Source organism: Monodon monoceros, unplaced genomic scaffold (assembly GCF_005190385.1).
Source record: "Monodon monoceros isolate NGI ecotype Baffin Bay Population unplaced genomic scaffold, NGI_Narwhal_1 Super_Scaffold_5, whole genome shotgun sequence".
NCBI classification, from domain to species: Eukaryota; Metazoa; Chordata; class Mammalia; order Artiodactyla; family Monodontidae; genus Monodon; species Monodon monoceros.
This window is the reverse complement of record NW_021703782.1, coordinates 50,929,966-50,940,075: the sequence shown is the minus strand read 5'-3', so window position 1 is coordinate 50,940,075 and position 10,110 is coordinate 50,929,966. Positions and strand designations below refer to the sequence as shown.

Here is a 10,110-nt window from a genome sequence, read left to right as displayed (position 1 = left end):
GGGCCGCGCAGGGTGGGCCGCCCGCCCGCCCCGCGCGCCGAGCCCCGGGCGGCCGCGCACCTTCCCGGCCGGTGCGCGCGCAGGGCACGGGGGCGCGCTCCGGCCTCCTGGCCCGGGCCCCGCCGCTGCTTACCCTGCTCGCGGCGGCCGCCGGGAACGCGAAAGGAACGGAGGGTTGGGGGGCTGGGGTCGCCGGGGACACTGGGAGCCTCGCCTCGCCCACGCTCGCTCTCTTCTGTCCTGAAGTAATGTCCTGGCGAGGAGCTTCGGGAGGAACGCGCACTGACGCTCCCGCTCGACCGAGAAACTTAATCCTGCCCGGCCGCCGGCGGCCCGACGCCAGCCTCGCGCTCTGCCGCGCCCCCTCCCCCTGCGCGCGCCGCACTTGCGCCGACCGGGGCCGCCGCGGAGGCGGCTGCGGCGGCTGGGCCCGGGCTGCCAGGGCTGCGTGACGCCTTCGGCCGGCGGGGCGGCTGGCGCGCCTCGGCCAATCAGGGGGCGCGGCCCAGCCGGCAGGCCCCGGGGTTTAAACTAGCTCCGCGGGCGCTCGGCGGGGGATGTGGAGAGTGGGTTCCGCACGGTTACTGGACAAAAGCCCACTTAAATGTCAAGGTCAAATAAAAAAGAAGCATTAATTTGGACAAGTCTGTCCCATGCAACGTTTAGGATATACACTAAAAAATTCTTTGTTTATCTGAAATTCGGATTTACCTGGGCAGCCTGTATTTTTATTTGCTGAATCTGGTAACCTGCGGGAACCGGTAGCCTCTATTTCTAGTTTTGAGGACTTTTTTTTTTTTTTTAATGCGGATTGCTCTCTGGTAGCTCATTAAAGTGATGAGAAGCACTTTAATGAGGATGCTTGGGGGCGGGGCTAATCTAACTTTCTAGAAAGTAACTTTTAGCGCATCAATGTCCATTCTCAGACAGATGATCCAACTAAAAAACAAACAAAAAGTGGAGGAAGGGTTCAGAATTACACGGTGCCAGGAAAAACATACTCATTTCTATTCTGTGCCATTTAAGATTTTCTTTCTGATATTCTCAATTCCCTGAGTCCCAGGAATATTCTCTGGGGAGGAAAATTGCTCCCTTTTTCAATACATAAGTCTAATATTAAAGTATACATCAAAGGATACTCAGAAGCCCAATTAAAATATTTAAAGAATTTATTTTAATATCCTGAATTAAAGGTCTGTTTTTCTTTTGCAGACTTGTAAATTTGGTTTGTCTTAAAAAACCGATTTGTATTTCTACAATATTCACCAACTATTTAAGGGGAAACACAGTTTATAAAATATACAAGACTTCAGAGGGAAACTGGTTTAAGTTTTTAAATGGATATTTTCAGAAAGCTGCAAAATAGAACATTTGCCTGTAAATGACTAGGAGTTGAGTAGTCAGCTCAGTGCCCTGGGCTGAAGAGAGTGTCTTCAGCCCAAGGACGCTTGCTCTTTTATAAACATATGAATTGGTATAGATTTTCCCACGGGGAAACAAAAACATGGAGTAGATTTCTTCATAGTCTATGGATATTCATTTCCTCTGGCTCTTTTGAAAATGAAAGTTAAGATTATCTAAAGGAAAAACTCATTTACCTTATCTTTTCCGTTCGTTGTCTCTTCAACACATCTCTATGTTGCATAACCTTTCAATCAGCACTCTCAGGTCTCTCCATTCTTAAAAAGAGACAGAAAAGGAGAAAACAGAAATAGAAGGAGAGAAGGGGAGGGAGGGAGGGAGGGAAGCGGGGAGGGAGCGGGGAGAGAGAGAGAGGAAACAAATAAGCTACTTCCCAAACCTGTCTCTCCCCAGCTACCACACTTTTCCCCTCTCCTTAGTTGTTTGTTGAAACCAACCAACTGGCTTCCTGCCCCTTCATAGTACAGAACGGGCCCTTGCTAGGGACACCAGTGACCTCCCACTACCTAAATCCAGCGGATGTGTTTCTCTCCTCATATTCCTGTCTCTTCAGATGCGTTCATAACTGTTGCACTCTCTCTTCCTGAACTGTTCCCCTCCCCTTGTAATTCCAGGCAATCACTCACTCTTGGCTTTGCTCCTTCCTCTTAGTTAGGGGCAGAAGTGTGAGACCTGAAGCTCATACAATTTGGGGCTCTGCTTTTAGAAAAGAAAAAACAAAGATATCTTTCTTGTGAAAATTTTACAAAAATATATGACCGTGTAAACCGTTGCTAGGGCTCCTCCCAAACAAGAGAAGGACCCAGAATCTTCACCTTTATTAGCTGCAAAGTTGCTCTGCCTCTGTCTTCAGACCACTCTTTGATATTCTTTGCCAACTAATCTCTCCCTAATCTTTAAATGGAATTCCTCAAGACTTAGTGATAGGCCCTCTTTTCAACTCTATCCCTAAGTCAGTTCATTCTCACCTCTAGTTTATCATTTATTGGTTAAGGATTCCTAAGCTGTTATCTTCAATGCAGACTTCTCCATCTATCTGAGTTTATTTGACTTCCCCATATGCCTGTCTCAAACCTAGATTACCCAGAATGGAACCATGATATTTGCTCAGGCCTGGTCATCTTTCACAGTTCAGTGTTTCAGTGAATGGCACAGCCATGGACATTACTCCATGATTCCCACAAGTTAGGATAAACCCACTGAGATACATTCTCGTCTGTACTTTTGCTTCACAGTATTCATCCTACTTTGAAATTATACATTTAGCTATATATGCAATGTTTCTCTTCCCACTTAGACCATAAACTACTCAAGAGCAGGGCCCACTTCACCAGATCATCCTCAGAGCCTAGCAAAATGTTTCATACCTTATCAGTGTTCAGTTGACATGGGACGAATACGTGAATGCAAGAATGAATGATTTCCTCTACATAACTTTTTTGTTCTTGCCATAGAGTCATCTCCAGGCATCCCATTTGGAGAGTATTCTCTTATTGCTTAGAAATTCCAGAGGATTCCTCCTCTTTGAATAGCAAAGCTCTTCCATTTGTCCATTTCCAAATCTGGTCATTCTCAGATGCAAAGGAAATAAGTACATGAAATGCTAGCTGGTAGAATAAGAATAGGAGAATGATTCCATAGCTAGTTACTGAAAGTATTCTAAGGGTGCTGAAAGGTAAAATGGCATTTATTCTATTGAACCATAGGAAAAGAGCCCAGCTTAAAGGATTTAATAACTTGGTTTGTTGCAAGTTTACAAATGAGATTAAAACAAAGCGTGGGTTAAAAAGATACTACTGTTCTGGTCTCATTTAGCAAAGCAAATTGTACATGCCCATCTTAAATGGTAATACATCAGAAGTCAAAAAGGCATTTTACCTACGTTACTTCTTCCATAAAATTACCCAGAACTGGGATGATTCCACTCAGGAGCATCTCCTTTTGAAGTAAACCTGTATCATTGCTGCTCCATTCTCTTCTGCTTGTTCTCACCCAGAGGACCCAAGACTTTCTAGAGTGGCAAGGCAGTGTGGTATATTGCACTGGTTTAAAAAAAATGTTTTTTAATTAAAATAAAATCTTACAGAGAAAGCCCAAGTATATAGAGGATAAAGTAGAGTTGCTCTTGTCTATGGGGTGGGTTGAAACTCACTCCATGGGTACAGGTTAATAATTCTTTCTATTTCCTGTCAAGCACAGGCTCCGGGATCTGAAGATGAAGGAATTAGGAACGTTGTCTGCATCCCAGCTGTATTCCCAGGGAGGCATTCGGCACAGCAATTTGTTTTTCTCAAATTTGAGTAATGTTCAGACCATTTTTGTAAGGCAAAAGTTTTGAGGACTTCCAGGATTGGCTAGAATTATTTTTTATTATAATTTAACAAGTACAAATATCAACTGAGTACATAAAACTCTAATACTGGTGAAAGACCCAACTTGTCTACTCAAAACCTTTAATGTCTGCTATTAAAGATAGATCCTAGAAATTCCAAGTTTGATCCATCAAGTTACAAAGTTGCCTCCCAGGCAACACAGTCTTTGTTCTGCTCTCCTAACGGTGGGCCAGTTCCTCCCTCAATTGGTAGGTGTCACTACAGGGCTCACAGGTCAGCACTGTGTATGAACCAGATTCTTTCCCCAGGACTAAATGACTTTGGAGGAATTCTAACTGTGGGACAATGGATTATGTCCAAACCTTTAACCAGCTGTGACTCGTATTAATAATGCTTCATTTAAATGCAAACTACTTGATGTGTCTACATCTCCTCCTGCCTAAGGGTTAACTAATGTATAACAGATATGCATTTTTATTTATTATAGTTTGCAGAAAGGTTTTTATATTCTATCAGTGTTGGCTGACTGACTTTATGGTTTCAATCGGCCTCTAGTTTCTAAAATAAAAGAAAGGAGTTTGGATACTTTTTTTTCAGTTTCTTCAATGTTAGAAAAACAATAGACCATTTTAAAGAATCTTTAACTTTTTTCTCCGTTGAAAACAGACAAGATTGAAAAGAGATGAAGAAGAAAGAAAAGAATGTTAGGATAATAAATATATTTGTGTCTACAAGAAATCCATTAGGAGGAAGGAATGACTGAGAGAGAATGCCAGGCATGTGAAAAATGTAAAAATTATATCTCTTGAAAACATGTAGAGTAATCTGTCTCTCTTCATATAACAAACTGTTTATAGAAGAGAGGCACTGAAACATACAGTGTGTCTGACTGGGTCTCATCTCTCTGAGGAAGAAAGAAAGGGCATTGGGAGGTCATGACCATCTGACCTTGACTTCATTTACTTATGTACCCACAGAATTCTGGTGCAGTGAGGAAATCTTAGGAGAAAGCAATAGGACGTAGTTATTTTTTGGGTGGAACACATCCAAATAATCTCCAACTCAAGTTTATACAAGCTAGAATAACATTTTGGAATCTCTCTCCTGAAAAATATTTCTTCTGCATCATGTATACTATGAGGGTATAAGTCCATTGCCCAAGCAAAAGTCAAGACAAATAAGCAATAATGATAATGAGAAGAACTTGTTCAAGTCACATAATAATTTTTAGGTAATACCCCTCCTTTGTGATGGCAGAAAGAACAGAGAAGAAAAATTGAGTTTTCAAGACTGCCACTGCGTCATTGGATCACACATTACCTGAAGCCCACACCCTCTCTTGTACTTCCATTTATATGAGCCAATAAGTCTCCTTTAGTTCTTAAACTAGTGTGAATTGTGTCTTCTGTTATTTACAACTAAAAGCATTCAAACTGATGAAATAAACATATTAAGCCATTCACAGTGCTTTAGACAGGTACTTTTAACTTTCTAGGAACACACTGAGATTACCTCAGTTAGTGAGAGTTGTTAAAGAATAGTTAGGAATATAAGGAAGATGAGAGTATTCCATAGGTGAAACTCACTGAGAAATGTGACATCTTTCTGGTTATACCACAAACGCACAGAGAAAATGTAAGCTCGTTTCAGAGGATGTAGCTCTAGAGACCAGGTAGGTTTTCACTGAGTCTCTGCAATTTTACCATAATTATGATTCAGTGTAGCCCTGTCCTTATTAATCTTGCTTTCCATCTTCTTCTCAGAATATTTGTTTAAATTGGTTCCTTGAAAGTCTGGTGATCCTTAATGTTCTGATCCATTTAATAAAAAGGCAATGAACAGTTCTAAGCTCTGCACACACTGGAAACATTGTTGACCCATGCGCTTCACTTCTGAGGGAACAACACTTAGGAGACCCTAAATTCCAGAAGGAGGAAATCCTGGCTCATAGACATTGATATGTTTAGAGAGGACATTTCTGGATGTTTATCTGAGAAACAGATGATAGACGCCTGGCTAGGAGTTCTGTATGGAAGCCGTGTTGTGTGTGTGTGTGTGTGTGTGTGTGTGTGTGTGTGTCTGTCTGTCTGTCTGTCTGTCTGCCTGTCTGTCTGTGTTTCTGCACAAATGCGGTAGTGGCAGTGATGGTACTGTTAACTGTACCGATCCCCATGTTTTCCACATGACATTTATTTCTATTCTCTATTATACGCTGTACATTTCATTGTTTCCTGCTTCTTTGTAGTTTTAGTAGTTAGTTCAGTTCCCTCCAGCTGTAACACTCTAGGCTCTAGGGCAGTGCTTTTCAAACTATCTGTGCAGGGTCAAATTTTGTGTTTTAAACTTGCAATCTATCAGTGACCAATGCACTTAAAATGGATTACTAGAAAAGTGATTACATGCATGGATGTTGTATCAATGTTAAATTGCTATAAAGATATTAAAAGAAACTTTCACAGTCTTTGTGAACCAGGCTATAGACCATACTTTGGGGAGCAATTCTGCAGGGCCTTGTTACTCCCAGTATGGTCCATAAACCAGAAACATTTGCATTGCTTGGGAGCTTGTTAGAAATGCAGAATCTGAGTCATCACCCCAGAATACTGAATCTGAATCTTCAGTTTAACCAGATCTCCAGGTGATTTATATGCACATTAAAGTTCTTAGGGAGTTTCTACTCTTTGATCTGTTTCTTGTCTGCCAGGAATGTGCTGCTATATCTTTACCTGGAAAGATTTTTCTTCAGAGCTTCAGACAGCTCGCATCTCCTCCTCGTTCAGATCACAGGTCAAATGTCACCTCCGTGGAGAAGGCTTCTCCGGGTACTCCAACAAAAGCAGTAGCCTCTTCCATTCCACATAACCCTGTATTATTTTCTTTAAAGTTTTTATCACAATCCAAAATGGTTGCTGTCCCCCTTCCTGTCTCCCATTCCCAGCTAGAATGTAAGTTCCACAAGAGCAGAGATATTGTCTGACTCATTTTCTGTCTTTCACCCCATGACAGTACAGTGCTTGGGAGGTGGTAAGCCCTGTCTACAAGGCTATGTACGTTACTTCTGCTGACTCATGACTTCTGCTCACCCCTAGCTCTTCCTGCCTCCCAATTCTCTTTATCGCTTTCTCTCCTTGTCTCTCTGAATTTGTGATAGAAAACCCAATACAAACTGGCTTTTAAATAAAACGGATGCTGGTTTATGTAATAGAAAAGTCCAGAGGAAACCCAGTGATCAGGTGTAGTTCAATCAGGGCTCCGAGCCTATTTCTCTCTGATTCTTTCAGCTCCACCCATCTCCATGTGTCAGCTTCATATTCAGGCTGGCATCTAGGTAGCCACGGCAGTCCCAGCTGTCACATTCATACAGAGTGCTGTCCACAGGCCATCCAATGCACTTGCTCGCTTTTAAAAACTAAGTAAATTTCTGTCCCCCAAACCTCCGCAGCATGCCTTCAACGCTCCTTAGATTGAATTAGATCACATGACTATTCACAATTCAAAATACTTATACACATATAGAGTAATATAATTACAAACAATAAAATGTACAGATCTCAAGCGTGCATTTCAATCCATTTTGACAATTACATAAACACCAGAGAACCAAGATGTCAGATATTTCCAGAAAGTTGCCTTGGGTCCTTTCTAGTTAATCAGATGAGTAATGGTGCCTTGCTGAGCCATATTGAAGTTGAAGGCAAAAGGAGCAATCAGGAATACTGATCTTGTCTTTATTTAAAATGTTGATGTTTTATTCATCATTTACCTTGACTTTTATTTTTTTTAATATTGCATTAAAATCTGATTTACCTTGATTATTAGGTTTTTTTGGTACCCCTCCCCCTTAAATTTTGTGCTAAGGTGAATACCACATTCACTTCACTCACCTCTCCTGATGCAGCCCTGTGGTCGATGAGCCTCTCTCTGCCTTGCTGTCTCTCTCAATATGATCTCTGCATGTAGCCTCTCCACATGATGGCCTCAGAATGGTCAAACTTCTTCCATGGTAGCTGAAGGCTCCCAGAGTAAGTGCCCAATAGAAGCCACAGGTCAGCTGCATTCCCTATCTGATTTAGCCCCAGAAGTCACCCAGTGCAGCTTCTGCCATGATTCAGTCATCACAACAGTCATAAAGGCTCACCAGGTACAAGGAGAGGGGACAGAGACTCTATCTCTTGATAGGAAGAGTGTCAAAGCATTTGCAGATATATTTTAAAACCACCATGCAACCAGTTGCTTTTACAGCAAATTTTGGGTATTAGTGAATAGCCCTTATTTTTGACTACTAAAAATTCCCAACCAAATAAATGTTTTAAAAATTCACCTTACATTCAATTTAAAGTATCTCCTCTTTGCTCCAAGGTTGAGTTGGATGGTTTTGGTTTTATTCACTACTTCCTCTCCATTCACTTGCTGCTGATTTCTGGCTTTCCAAGTTAAGGCTAAGAAGCTGGGAATCAGACGAAAAGGAGGAAAAGTATCTTTTTACTTGGCTAGATGTTGAAAACTCTCTCTGTGGCAGTTAGCCAAAGGCTAACTCCATCTCTTAAGGGGTGATTTAGTGAGCTATTTGAAGACCTCCTCCACTCTGGCTCCCTGGACCTCTGCCCATTTTAGAGACGATGTACATTCCTGCTGACCTCCTAAGACTCCCATTCAACTCCTGCTTTCCTGGTACACCCCACACAGCTTCCTCCTCCTAGGGTCCATTCATCCAGGAAGGAAGTTCTTTGGAGAATGCATTTCAAAATGGCGCTAGTCTAGAACCACTATCTTCCAAGGTGTCTTTATGGCATCACAGAAAAACCCAGTCCATCCAAATCTATAAATTTGTCTTGGACCTGCGACCTCAAGCAATTTAAGACAGGCTGTTACATTCAAATTTTTCTAGGGGAGAATCAGACTGTCATCTGTGTGCTCCCCATACTACAGAGGACCCGATCAATTTCCTCTAAATATTTTCTCATCACACTCTGTTTTAACAGCTGCACCAGGCAAGACCTCAGTTTTCACAGCTCAGCAGCATCCAGCCTGTGTGAGGAAATACCTCCCCTCTATCAAACAAACCAGACTTGGTGAGTAATTCTCTTGAAGCTCCCCTCACTTATCTGGGGAGATGCTGAAGAAGCAAGACTTTGCCCAGTATGAGCAATGAAAGAGAAACGTGTAGTATTTTCTATCAAGTGTACGATTTTCTCCAAAGAAAGCCTCACTCTGAAAAACCCTCCTTTGAACTCCTACCTCACGGCCTGAAAGTGGATGATAGGTGAAACGTGTCAGGATTTGCGTTGCCGTTCTTAGTAAGTGCCATGGGGAATGTGTCTACTTCTTTTGTTTAGAATATGTAGATCAGGTATCTCTTGGGCCCTGAGATTGGGACTTCATCAAAGTTCCAAAACAACAGAAATGTCCTAGTTGACATCAGTACTGATTCTGTTATCCCATATTAGAGTCACATCTTACAGTATCTGTTGCTGAATCATGTCCCATTTGCCTCATTTCTTGCATCAATATCAATTGTTCTAATTGTTATAGATTTATAATATGTTTTAATAACTGGCACCATCTCACTACTATTTTTTTCCCAAAATTCTCATGACTTTTCTCACCTGATAGAAGAATTTTTTAATTATATACTTTAACTTATGGAAATCAAGAATTTTAGATAATCCAAAAGATAATCCAAATGAAATTTGTAGCATATTTTTTCTTTTAGCAGAATCTGAAGTTATTTGCATCTTTTTTACAAGTAGCAACATAGGCAGATTTTATAGAATCTATATTTTAGAGGAAAATACATAAAAGCAGTAGCAGTAGTGGCTTTGAGATGTATTTCTCCTCCCCAATTTCCCTTTAAAAATGCAATGTCAGCCAGGGGCCACTTACCAAGTTAATTTATAATAAGATATTAAGTGAGTTATAAGATCTGCTTTGTCATTTATAGCTTAAAAATACTGCTTACTTAGAAGAAGTTGGAAACTGGCTGAAAAACACTAATAAAGAGGAGAAGAGAAAAGTGAAACACTTTAAAACTATATGCTGGGTGGGATAGGGAGGGTGGGAGGGAGGCAGATGCAAGAGGGAAGAGATATGGGGATGTATGTATATGTATAGCTGATTCACTTTGTTATAAAGCAGAAACTAACACACCATTGTAAAGCAGTTATACCCCAATAAAGATGTTAAAAAAACAACAACTATATGCTGCATCTATATTATCTATTATCATCCATTTGTTTTAAAGCCTTTGCCTTCTCACTATTAGTTCTTTTTTTTTTTTTTTTTATGCAGTACGCGGGCCTCTGGCTGTTGTGGCCTCTCCCGTTGCGGAACACAGGCTCCGGACGCGCAGGCTCAG

General features: G+C 41.4%; 1 protein-coding gene across 2 annotated transcripts in view; it reads right to left on the bottom strand.

Annotated features, from left to right (window-relative positions):
• MPDZ (multiple PDZ domain crumbs cell polarity complex component) overlaps positions 1-354 on the bottom strand; it is a 264,202-nt gene extending 263,848 nt beyond the window's left edge. The window contains exon 1 of one of the 2 annotated variants that reach the window (XR_003790781.1): positions 134-354. The gene's annotated coding sequence lies outside the window, so the exon portion shown is untranslated. The remainder of the gene's footprint in view (positions 1-133) is intronic. The other variant, XM_029202750.1, reaches the window with a different exon arrangement.
• Between the last annotated feature and the right edge of the window lie 9,756 nt (positions 355-10,110).